The sequence below is a fragment of the Aethalodelphis obliquidens genome, unplaced genomic scaffold (assembly GCF_003676395.1).
Source record: "Aethalodelphis obliquidens isolate GAN/ISIS:26980383/991018 unplaced genomic scaffold, ASM367639v1 scaffold68, whole genome shotgun sequence".
In the NCBI taxonomy this organism is placed as follows: domain Eukaryota; kingdom Metazoa; phylum Chordata; class Mammalia; order Artiodactyla; family Delphinidae; genus Aethalodelphis; species Aethalodelphis obliquidens.
The window spans coordinates 8,252,551-8,264,994 of record NW_020838012.1 but is presented as its reverse complement, the minus strand read 5'-3'; the positions used below and the strand labels follow the sequence as shown (position 1 = coordinate 8,264,994).

General features: G+C 42.7%; 1 protein-coding gene across 6 annotated transcripts in view; it reads right to left on the bottom strand.

Moving 5' to 3' along the window:
• Positions 1-11,544, bottom strand: part of PAG1 (phosphoprotein membrane anchor with glycosphingolipid microdomains 1) — a 143,728-nt gene extending 132,184 nt beyond the window's left edge. For 4 of the 6 annotated variants that reach the window (XR_003429364.1, XR_003429365.1, XR_003429366.1 and 1 more), the window contains exon 1: positions 11,445-11,544. The gene's annotated coding sequence lies outside the window, so the exon portion shown is untranslated. The remainder of the gene's footprint in view (positions 1-11,444) is intronic. The other 2 variants (XM_027089775.1, XM_027089772.1) reach the window with 2 other exon arrangements.
• Between the last annotated feature and the right edge of the window lie 900 nt (positions 11,545-12,444).

Below are 12,444 nucleotides of genomic sequence, written 5' to 3'. Positions count from 1 at the left end.
GTAACTGTGGAGATGCAAAAGACTTGTTTTGATCCAAGGCTGACAGGTTTCAGGATGTGCGGAGCTGCAAAAATCCGTAAGAGCTGGGTCCAAATGTCAAGTGGCCTATGGCTGTAAGACAGTAATAAAAGCAGCATGTTCACTGCCAGCACTGGGCTGTTTATTATGAACTGTATCTAGGAGAACAATTTTGAAAATGCTACTGAATATTTAATAAAAGAAAAGATCTATAATAATTCAGGTTCTGACCAGCTGCTATTAGTAAAGCACTAAGCCAGTTGGAACCTAAAGGTTAAGAACTGTGGTGACAGAAACTATTAAATTAAGTGTAAGTTTAATATTTCAGGGTTTTATTTTTCTCAGCAACCACAGTGTTTAGCAATCCTCTTCAATACACCCTGGCGCAAAAATCTGAAAAGCTATTATCCATATTGTCTGCTTTTAATGAGTCTCCGGACTTTTTAGTGTCCATTCTTACTTTGGAAATATTGGGAATTTCATGCTGATGTTAAAAGTTCAAGATGTACATTTTGGGCAAAATGACTGTTATATAATACAGCAAAGAAAAAAATGTTCTTAACATTACCTGAATATGCTTACATATTTATCAAGATGCATAATACTTTACTGCAAAGCATCATTATTTTTTATTCAGGAAAAGCAAGGAGTACGCGCCTAACCTCAACACTAACAATTTAGGTGCTACAAATGACATCATTGTAGGTTTCAGCCACTTCTGTGTTTATCAGTCTATTGCATATAAGAAAGAGCTACGGTGGACAGTTACCTGTCAATTCCTAACATTTGAAAAGGAAGCATATCTTTTAAAATCACGTTTGTAAAAATATTTATATTTTTCTCTGCATGCCTATTGCTAAACATAAGCAGGTTTAGGACTCTGAAATATTAAGCATATAATTCCTAAATCCACTAAGAGAAAGAACGTACACAATATGCAAAAGCCCTCTATTCAGTCAAGCCATAACTGTACATATAATTATGGTATTCAAATCAGATTACTAATTTAGGCGTGTTCTATCATGTAAAGTATACACTAACATAAGAAAAGTCAGAATAAAACTGAATGGGGGGCTTCCCTGGTGGCGCAGTGGTTGAGAGTCTGCCTACTAACGCAGGGGACACGGGTTCGAGCCCTGGTCTGGGAGGATCCCACATGCCGCGGAGCAACTAGGCCCGTGAGCCACAACTACTGAGCCTGCGCGTCCGGAGCCTGTGCTCCACAACAAGAGAGGCCGTGATAGTGAGAGGCCCGCGCACCACGATGAAGAGTGGCCCCCGCTTGCCACAACTAGAGAAAGCCGTTGCACAGAAACAAAGATCCAACACAGCAAAAATAAATAAATAAATGAATAAACTCCTACCCACCCACCCCCAAAAATAACTGAATGGGAAGAAAAAAGAGGTAAAGAAAATTTAATTACTCTTTTTAGAAAATGAAAACTCCTAGCACATAAGATTAAAATATATACTTACGGAAAGATTAGTGGGAAATGCAGCTTAATTATTCCTGTTGGTGGTGAGTAGTAAATACAGTAGTGTCAAATCGCCCCAACAGGATGCTAACTCTGTGCCCTGGATTATCATATTTGCATTTGGATGAAACTGGGACACATGAGGCATGAAATGGCCAAATTAACTTTCATTTTACTTCATTTGAATTTCCTCACATATTTTTATAAATATAAAATACAATAAAATCACATATAAAACACAATACTATTTTATATTGTTATTTAAATTCTCATATGCCTATACTGTAATTTCTCAACTACAATGGACTATGCTACTACAGTACGCCATGTGTAATGATAATTACTAAGCTAAGATAGTTGCCTAACATTTTTATAAATCTTTAAAAACTTTATAAGCCTATGGTTATTTAAAAAAATCAGCATTAATAACAAAAGATCAACCAACTGAATGTCACAAATGCATAAGCCCTTTTGGATTCAGTTTTTTTCCACTGAAGCTAAAACGTAAAATTGGCACCGTGAAGCTTGAAATTGAGATTTAAAGATAAACACTGGTACCAGCATTTTGCTACTTGCTAGAAATTGCTTTCATCTGGAAATTGCCATTTAGCAAGGCTCATAGATATTTTTTATGAAATAAAAAGATGTAGCATCATAAACTTTTCAGACAGCCATAAAATTCCATGTACATTTCATGATTCTGACACTTCTGTATATTAATAGTTAATATCTGCTTTAACAGTAGCAAAATTAGGTAAATCATAATTTTAGAATATCAGAAGCCAAAATACAAGTTGTAAAAATAAAATAAGCTCTTTCGATTTATCCTGCATCATTTTACACTGCGTAAGAAAAAGACAAATGCTTTAATACTTTGGCATTAAATAGGGAACATAATAGCTGCTTTGGCAAGATAAAGCAAGCTACATCACTAATGTATTTGGAGAATTCAGGAATGATATTATAAAAGGAAAACCAATACGTTAAACTTAATCTGGCTGATTTATTTCACATACACGCACACATACATGTACACACAAAACGCTTCTCACCTACAACAGCCATTGCAACAACTGAAAAATAAATTTCCTTTGTATCACAGACAGCAAGTCTGACTACAATGATTTTACAGTTTAAAATGTTGAATCCTTTTATAACTTAGATGCTTTTCTAAAGCTTTTAAGATAATGAAAGAAAAAGATGTTCATCTGTGAAAAAAGCTTTCCCCCAGTCTGACTTAATCGCATACATTTGCATGAAGAACCTGTGGCCCACCAAATATAAAGACTGTGGCCAAAGCAGTTTCCACTATTAGTGTTTTGAGCAGACTAATTAAAAATCTCTTAAATATTCCACACCCTAATTTTTCTTTAGTAGCTATTCATGAAGACACAGGTAACATGATGGAGTGGCAAGAAGCCAGAATGTGAAATCAGAACGCCTTATTTGGGGTCCTAGGAGCTCTACCATTCACTAGCTGTGTTATTTCCATGCAGTCACCCTAACCCTGCATCTCAGTTCCCTCATCTCTGCAATGGGAGTAATTCCACCTTTAGGTCAAAATTAAAGGATGAAACAAGTGAGGACTGAAATGCATGATATTAACTAAAACACATGGTAATTATTTCCACCATCCCCCCAAATACTCCAGCTTGTCTATAACTTAATGATGCCTGTTTTTATAAGACAAGTGAAAATTAAAGGAAACTGTACTTGATATATCTCAAATAAACCAACGAGCCAAAAGGCTCATTAGTAACTCTAACAAGACTGGTTCACAGGTCCAAACCCTCCACAGATGCTGTGGCCATGATATAAGCTTTGCTTTTGTAAACTGTCAAATAATGTGTCATTATCACCGTCCCTTTCGGTGTGCTCATTCATGAATACAATGAGACATGCCTGTTATGGAGAACCAAGCACTTCATGTGCCAAGAAAGGGATTCTTTCATTCTTCCCACTTTCCCAAGTGGCCCTGTCCTGCTGTCAACGAAGGAGAAAAATGAAAGGAAAAGCAAAACAAGAAACGACAATGCTATCCTATAAGCAGCTTGAGGTTGAGGGTCATGCTTTATTCGTGATTTTATTGACTTCTTTCCTTTACCCCACTCCCCGTCCACATTCCACATAGTAGGTCTTCATGCTTATTGACAGGAACTAAAAGCTCTATGAGAAAGAGCCACTGTCATCTGTGTAGATGCAAGGGAGGAAACAGTCAGACCTGTCCCTTTGCTCTCTGCCTTTTCTTTCTATTTCATTCCTTTTGTCACACGGCTCCCGTTCCCTCTGGCTTCTGCCACTTTGTGTCCAAGCACTTGTCGAAAACTTCCCTCACTTAATCTTACCATCCCATCTCCCTTTCTTCTGCCTGCCACCTTGGCCTTTGTCATTTTTTCATTCTACGCACCCTCCCAGGCAGATCACAACCTCAACAACTTCAAATACACGGAAGACTTGCAAACTTTTATCTCCAGCTCAGCCTCTGTCTTGAATTCCAGAACCGCAGCCTTGTGCAACTGTCAACTGAATCTCAAGCCCTGGGTGCCCCTCTTGTGCCTCGCATCACACGAATCCACGCCTGAATTCGTCACCTTCCCCCGCTGCATACTGCACCATTCTCTGTATTCACTATCACGACCAACGGCACATCTGTCCTTTCAATCACTCAAGCCAGAGCCCTGGGGAGTCATCCATCCCTAAACTCACCATCCCCTCCCTGCTTCTCCTCTCCTTCTCCGATCCCCCCACCTTGATCAGTCTGTTCAGACCTTAAAATCCACACTAGGATTCAGCAGCTTTTTTCCACAACTGCTTTTTTCCACACCACCATCCTCACATCCCAACCATTCTTTACAACACACCCAGAGTGATCCTTCTAAAAGAACAACCTGAATTCATCTGAACCAAATATGGCCCACAAGACCCTTCCCGAACTGGCTCCAGCCTCTACTTTCCATTTCCAGCTTCACCTACTGCCCCTGATGAGTACCAGTCTTGGGGAAGTACCAGCTATTCCACAGATGTACCACCCTCTTCAGCTCCTTCATTGTGTTCTCCCTGGTCCCTCTGCTCAGAATGATTTTTGCCAGCCCATTCCCACCCTCAGCTGCCTGGTCCCCTCCAACTCACCCTTCCAGACTCAGATCCTGCCCTGCTTAAGGGAAAGTCATCTCTTTGGAGTCAGGCACCCCTGAGAGAGCCCAGCATCTTTTAGGCACTGGTTCCAACTGCTGTCAAGCGTCTTTTCCCTCCCAAGACTGAGATTCTTGAGGAAAGTGAAAGGAATCCTCTTATGTCTGAGGTTTCATCATCCAACACTATGCCTGGTATATGGATATATATCTGGTGAATGCATAAATGAGTAAATACCACTCCAACTAAATTTGACTCAAACACTGCCAAGCTTCTAGTGATCGATTATGTGTGAAAGAGAGGTTCAGAGCTCTCTGTACAAGGTGCCATGGAAAATATCACAAGGCCACTCCGGTTGCAATCCCCAAGTGCTGAATACAGAAGTTGTGGTGTTCTTGTGTGTAGCCACGTTACAGATTGGCTTTTTTATAGTTTAAGAAAATTTGTCTTGTGTGGTTTTATTGCCTCTGACCTACAGCATGAGCTGCTTCAACATTAAAGTTTCCCAGTAGCTTCAGCACGTTCAACCACGTGGGGGTGATGGAGGAAGGAGTTCGGGTGGAGGTGAAAGGCCACAGTGAGTGGAAGCAACATTAACAGCAATGACTGAGTCACAAATACAGCGAGACCTGAACCCCAAGGACCTATCTGAACACTCTTCATTCCTTACAGAACAAATTCACAGAAAGCCTTCCATATGCAACCTTGGGGCTCCCTGAAGACTGAAATGACAGATGCAGCAATGCTGACTAGTCACACCTTTCCGTACTTTCAGAAAATCAATTGAAATTGATTACTTACAAATGAATACGAGATATGATAGGCAGGGACTGGGTCCTGTGAAATTGAAGAGGAAAGTACAAGGCTGCTATTGATCAATTAAAACACTTTTTTTAGAAAAACCTGCCTACTCCATAAGGTTCATAGGGTTTCAAGTGCTCTGTAGTTTAAGAAAAGGCCCCCCAATCAGGCCAAATTTCCCTGTCCTCTGCCATAAAATCCACACTTAGAAAACTGAATTTTTCATAAATTTTTAATCACTCACAGGCTTGAAAATTATACAGTCCTATAAAACCAAGAAGGGGGAGTGGGTGAGACATTAACATGATATACCGAAATATTATAACAACAACAACAAAAATAATAACTCAAAACCCAAAGGATATGAAGAACTTTTTTTAATGGGTTTTTAAAATTGTTTTATTTTGGAAAAGTGTTTCTTACAAAAGGGCAGCTGCATAATACAGAGACCTCTACAACAAACGTTGGCTCCAGTGTGAAATCAGGAAAAACTAGAGGAGGTGGGGCTCAGGGAAATGGTTTTGAAAATATTACATGTTGGTTTTAAATTCTGCCCTTTCCCTCTGCATTTAGAGTGGAGTTAGACTAGGATGCAGACACAGAAGATGTGACACAACTTTCCTTTTCTGAGACAACACGCTTGCACTTCGCTTGTGAGACATACTTGTTCATTTACTTTTAAAACCATCAAGTTCATCGTGAACAACACGTGACACTGCTGTAGTCATACTCACTGCTGATTAAATCATTTTTGATTTAATTTTTTAGAAATCACCTAAGAAAATCTCAGGTTGCTACACTTCTCTCTTCGATGAGAATGACGTAAGTATGTGACATCAAACACAAAGTTTGCACGCCTCTCCACTGTGTCCCACGATCAGTGGAAGGTTTCATGCTTCCTATTTCACAATGCTAACATGGGGGTTTCTTTTCTGAGCTCATTGCATGAACTAAGCTTTAAGCTCTTCCTCAATAAAGATCTGGAAGACGGTGGGCACGGACCTTTCCACCATCCCTTTAGCTCTATCCTAGGGTCACTGTGGGGAGAACATGAGATAGTATAGGATTATTTTGAGACACACAATAGAGGATATCTCTATGACACAGCTGAACCATAAGAAGGCCCCCACATTGGATGCAGTAGAATGCTGGGCCTCATCAGACTCCTGGCCTCCACTCTTCGCTCAAAAACACACTAGTGTTACCTTGGACAAGTGCTCTGACCTTTCTAGGCCTCAGTTTCCCCTTGTGCAATAAAGGATAACAAAGTAACCACACAAGGTCACTGATTAAAGTAAATATTGTATGTACAGTTCTTGGCATGGCAGCCAGCCCACGGTAAGGGCTCTGTGTTAGCTGTTCATTCCATCCAGTAAGGATGTGGCAGATAAATTATACTCGGAGCTGTCTTTCCCCACACCCAGCCCTCGCCCTCAAATTCAACAACGTCCCAGCCTTGTGGGACTGTCTCTGCCATGTTGCACATGAGCAGTTGCTTGTAGAACCAAGACTTAGTATAACCTCCAACAAGTTTCTCCCGGATGTATGAGGCAAGAGCTCTAGAAATACAATCAGCCCCAGACTCCCCAAGCCCAAAGGGAAGATAATTCAAAACAGTAGAGGGGCTTTCCCGGTGGTGCAGTGGTTGAGAGTCCGCCTGCCGATGCAGGGGACACGGGTTCGTGCCCCGGTCCGGGAAGATCCCACATGCCGCGGAGTGGCTGGGCCCGTGAGCCATGGCCGCTGAGCCTGCGCGTCCGGAGCCTGTGCTCCGCAACGGGAGAGGCCACAACAGTGAGAGGCCCGCGAACCGCAAAAAAAAAAACAACAAAAAAACAGTAGAGATGACTGGGGAGACTAAATGGTCTTCATTCACTTTATCCATATTAAAATTAGCTTGCATTTCTTGTATGTCTTCTGACAGCAAGGATAGCTAGATGTCAGAGGCAAGTTATTTGGCGATTTAGAGGTAAGCCAATAAATAGTTAACATAGACAAAAAAATAAAACTGAACTATGTAAATTCTAAAGAATGAGTTAAAAGTAAATTATGGACCCAGGTCGAGTCACAAAAGTGATTGAGGAAGATTTTTACTACAGAATGCCCCAGAGCAGAGGAGTATTTGAAATGTAAGTAAAAGCACTTGAAAGAGTAAAAAGGAATATTTGTACTCTGACAAGGAGAGCTAAAACTGCAGAAAGACTCAGTTGATGGCAAGGACTCTATCTGGCACCCTCCTGGAAGCTCACACCCAGAGACTTTTGATTTGATTTTTTTTAATCGAGATGTAACTGACATATAACACTATTCATTTCAGGTGTACAACATAATGAATCAACCTTTGTATATATTGCAGAATGATCACCATGATGAGTAGTTAACATCTGTCACCTCACGTAGTTACAATTTTTTTTTCTAGTGATGAGAACTTTTAAGATCTACTCTCTTAGCAACTTTCAAATATGCAATCCAGTATTATTAACGATAATCAACATGTTGTACAGAGAGTTTTGACTTAAAAAAAAGCCCAATCTGTATTGAAGTACCTTACAGTGGTAGGATACCAGGTTTCTTTAAATATTAAATCAGTCTGTAAGCTGTGTGTGGCATATGTGCCCTTTACAGAAATTAGATTTTTTATATCTAGAAAGCAGAGTAAATATTTACCAAGGGCCAGAATACTATGTAGATCTGGATGATAATCTAAGAAAGCCACAGGAAAAAAGCCTTTCAATCGTTCCCAACTTTCGGAAGTCAAGTGAAAAGTCTGACAGACTGGACCAGACTTTTAACAAAGTAGAGTCCATGGGGGGTTGGTTCCAGGACCCGTGAGGATACCAGAATCAGTGGATGCTCAAGTTCCTCGCACAAAATAGCATTATATTTGCATAGAACCTTAAAGTACATTCTCCCACAGACTTTAAGTCATCTCTAGACTACTTACAATACCTAATACAGTGTAAATGCCATGTAAACAGTAAATATGTAAATGCTACAATATGTAAATAGCTGCTGGAGCAAAGCAAATCAAATTTTGCTTTTTGGAACTTTCTGGAATTAAAAAATATATATTTTTTAAACCCGAGGTTAGTTGAATCCACAGATGTGGAACCCGAGGATATGGAAGGCGAACTGGACTGCTCACACAAGACCCCTAAAACTGCTTCCCACCACACTGGTATTAAGGCTCAGAGGAAGCATGCTTATTTAATATGAAATGTAAATTATTTCCATTTCTGAACATACAGTACACTATGTTGCAAAGTGCAGGGCCTCTCTGCCCCAGGGGTGCTCTCCAGCTGGGACTGAATTCATGCTCACAGATGATGCTGATTGTGGATCGATGGATGACCTGCTTGCGGTGGTTCACTAGGCTATGTGGGTCCTGCAGCTACATCCGCAGGCGGAAACAAACCCAGGAGTGCTGTCCTCCAGCCGGAACCGTGGGAAGGGTAACATACCATTTTCTTTTTCTCGATTCTCTGAATATGTGAATAGGGAAGTGAAAAGCAATGGAATCCACTTCAAACCGAAGGAGAAAACTTCATTTCACCTGCTGGCATCTCTACCATGTGCTAATGTAGGCAAGCTTTTAAACAATAATTATGATAATAATAATAGCTCCCAGTCATGGAGAACTCTCTTGTGAGTTAAGCACTTTGCATACTTTACTGCTTAAAGTAAATTTCCTCATCTGTAAATTAAAGATAATAACGCACCCATTTTATTATGTTATTATGAGGATTCAAGGAGAAGAGATGGAAAAAGCAGTTTGCAAATTGAGGCAGCAGGGCCAAAAAGGACAGGGTTTGAAAGAGACAGACATGGGTTAAAATCCTAACTGCGATTTCTACTGTTTGATCTTGTTGAGTTCCAGTTTCCTTTTCTCCAAAGTGGAGATGAAGCTACCCACATTGGAGAGGAATTGAAAGAGACATTAGGTCAAACACCAGCTGGTGTCTGCATTACCAGGAGGTTCATACCCTCTCTCCTATTATACATGTGAACTGCTTCTGTTAACCTCCATCAGCAGCCATTCAATGTCCACAGAATCCAAAGATGCATTTCCTTTCCTAACAATAATTTTACTCAGTTTAATAAGCCAGACACTGGTTCAGTAGCTTTAAATCTATGAATTCACTTAATCCTCACCACAATCCAGAGAGATAGGTAACTGTTATCCCCATTTTACAGACAAAGACACTGAGGCACAGAGTTTAGGTAACTTGCCCAGATTCAAACAGATGGTACCCAAGCTGCCAGCATGGCTCCCTAGTCTGTCCTCCTAACCATGATGTGACAGTGCATCATGTTAGGAGGGGGTCAACCTGTTTGTGCTTCCATGCTCAGATGTAATCTCTTCTAGAGATGAGCAATGGCTGCTCTCACCAAGTACAAAGTGTTGACTATCTTTTCAACTTTTGAAATTACATTTTGTGTATTTTCTTAGAATTGCTTAAAAAAAACTATGATATGTTTTTAAATGAGGTGCCTATAACTAGTTCATCTTGTTCCATGTGCTAGAATGCTATAAATAAATGTGCTTCTTTTTCTAAAGAGTACCTAAATAAATCCTACATCAAAACACAACCCTGAGTTTTGGTTTAAACGTCTACTACAAGTCCACATTAAAAAAGATATATTAGGGCAGTCAATGTTATCTGTTTTATTAAACTAATGACTTCTGTACCAAGAAGTTGGAATATTCTCCTTATTTCTAATATTCACTGTCTTAACAGTCATAGCAGTACTGTATGGTATTTCAAAGTACTCCTTTTACAAATTTAATCAACTCAAATATTAAACATCAATGATGATAATCTATTGCTCTGCTTAAAAGGAATCTCTAGGGCACAGACGAGAGAAAGGTTAAAGAATTCTAGAATTCTATCCTTCAAAGTAGGGCAGGGCAGCTACCTATAAATCATGCTCTTTGTTTATTAAGATAATTAAGCCTATCAGTACACTTAACTTTCAGACTCAACAATTGTCTGGCATGAACCATTTCCACTTTTTCTAAAACAAAGGGGATGTGTTCAAAGGGGTCCTCTGCAAGCTCTCTGTACAATGCATGCTATTTTAAAACATGATTTATGTGTCTAATTCCTGGAGCTGCCTTGAAAAATATACTGGGGTTTTCCTTGCACATTCCCTATTAGGAGAAGACACTCCAATTTGAAGAGTGCACTCTGTTTCAGACTGCAGAGCGCTATATCATGTCAACATTTTCATTAAATACGTTCAAGCTAGACCTTAAACAAATGGAATGGAGAGCCACAGCTGCAGCCACTGCAGAGACAGTTATCCTGCCGGGAGGCTTACATAAGAGGTGGAGGACAGTAAGGGTGAAACCCAAGTGTCATCATCTGAACACTATTGCTTTGAGACTTGCTCACATTCTTAAAGTGTATGAAATCATACACGCTGAGCGGGTTTCTCATTTTATTTGCCTTATAGCACAGAACTCTAGGTTGACATATAAGTTGTCTTTCCCTGAAGGACTGGTCTCCAATTACAACTTCTGCCTAGGGGAAGAGAAAAGTGGGATGCGCGGGAAGCCTGGAGGCCTGAGAGGGAATGACTTAGCCCCCATCCCCAAAGATCTATCGCATCCAGGAATATTACTAGAGTCATTTCCTTGATGACTTGCGATGGAGGTGACAGGACCCCCCTAACACCCCCCAGTCCCCCCCCCCCGCGCGCGCGCGCGCGCGCACACACACACACACACAGTCAAAGGGCTTGGAATGTGCAATCAGCAGCAGGCAAAATGCCCTCAGAACACCTGTCCTCTCACAGCATTTCCGTCTGGCACGTTCAGCAGAGGCTGGAGCCAGTTCTCCCGGGACTGCTTCCTCTCCCCGCGTGCCCTGTCCGCGGCTTCGCACCCTCAACTCCCCAAGCTGGAGCCCTGCTAACAAGAGGTGCCATCCCCAGCTTCCCACGACGTGAAGATAACAAAAACGAACCTCCCCTTCCCGTGGCGCCCTCCAACTTCAAAAACTACAGTCAACTTACTGGGACGCAGGCGACAGGGAGCCTTCGGGGGGGACCGCACTGCCGCTGCGCACAGAGCGCCGCGGCCCCGCACTGCCCGGGCGGCGGCGGGTGCGGGGCGAGGTGCTGCCGCTCTGCACCAGCCGCCTTGGCTCCGCGGTGACAAGCGCGGCGGCGGCGGCGACGACAGAGGTTGCACCCGGCCGCGCGGTCCCGAGCGCTGCAGCTGCCGCCCGCCCCGGAGTGCGGCGCTTCGAGCCTCTGGTGCGTGTCTCCGGCTCCGAGGGAATCGGGGCTCAACAAGGAAGGCGGCCAGGGAAAAGCCGAGGCGCTGTAGCGGGGAGAGCTGCCAGCCCGCTCCCAGGCGGTCGATCACATCGCAGGCGCGCCGACAAGCGAGCGGGAAGGCAGGCACGCGCCGCACTCGGCACTCGCCGCCGCGCCGCGGAGAATGACAACCGCCGAGGCAGTGCAGCCGTGCGGGGCGCGGGACGCGAGTGCGCATGAGCCCGGCCCTCTGCGGCACGTCACGGGGGAGGGCGGGGCGGGGAGGGGGCGAGGCGGGCGGGGCCGGATCGGGGCTCGGGGCGGACCCGGGTGCGATGCCCCGCTCCTTCGTGGGAAGGTACCGGAAGTCTCCCGCCTGGGGTTCGGTGAACCTTAAGCTGTGTGGTTGAACTTGTTTGTCTCCAGAGTCCATTGTCTCTGAAAAAATCACTGTTTAATCTAAGCGATCCATAGGGCCCCTGGCAAGCCTACAAAAGCCGATTTAACTCAGGTTATAGTTTAACCTTAAAAAGCTGGGATTTAGGGGACAATGTACCTTGGCTGTACATTAAAGTAACTTACGGAACTAGTAAGAGCCTTTTTGCCCTGTCCGCACCCCAGAATCCAGAATAGTAAGTACATGAGAATCTCTAGATGGGGCCCAGGTATCATTAGGTTGTAAAGCTTCCCAGGTGACACCAAGGTACAGTAGAGCTTCTCAAAGGTGTGACAGAATCTTCTAGGGATTTTGTCA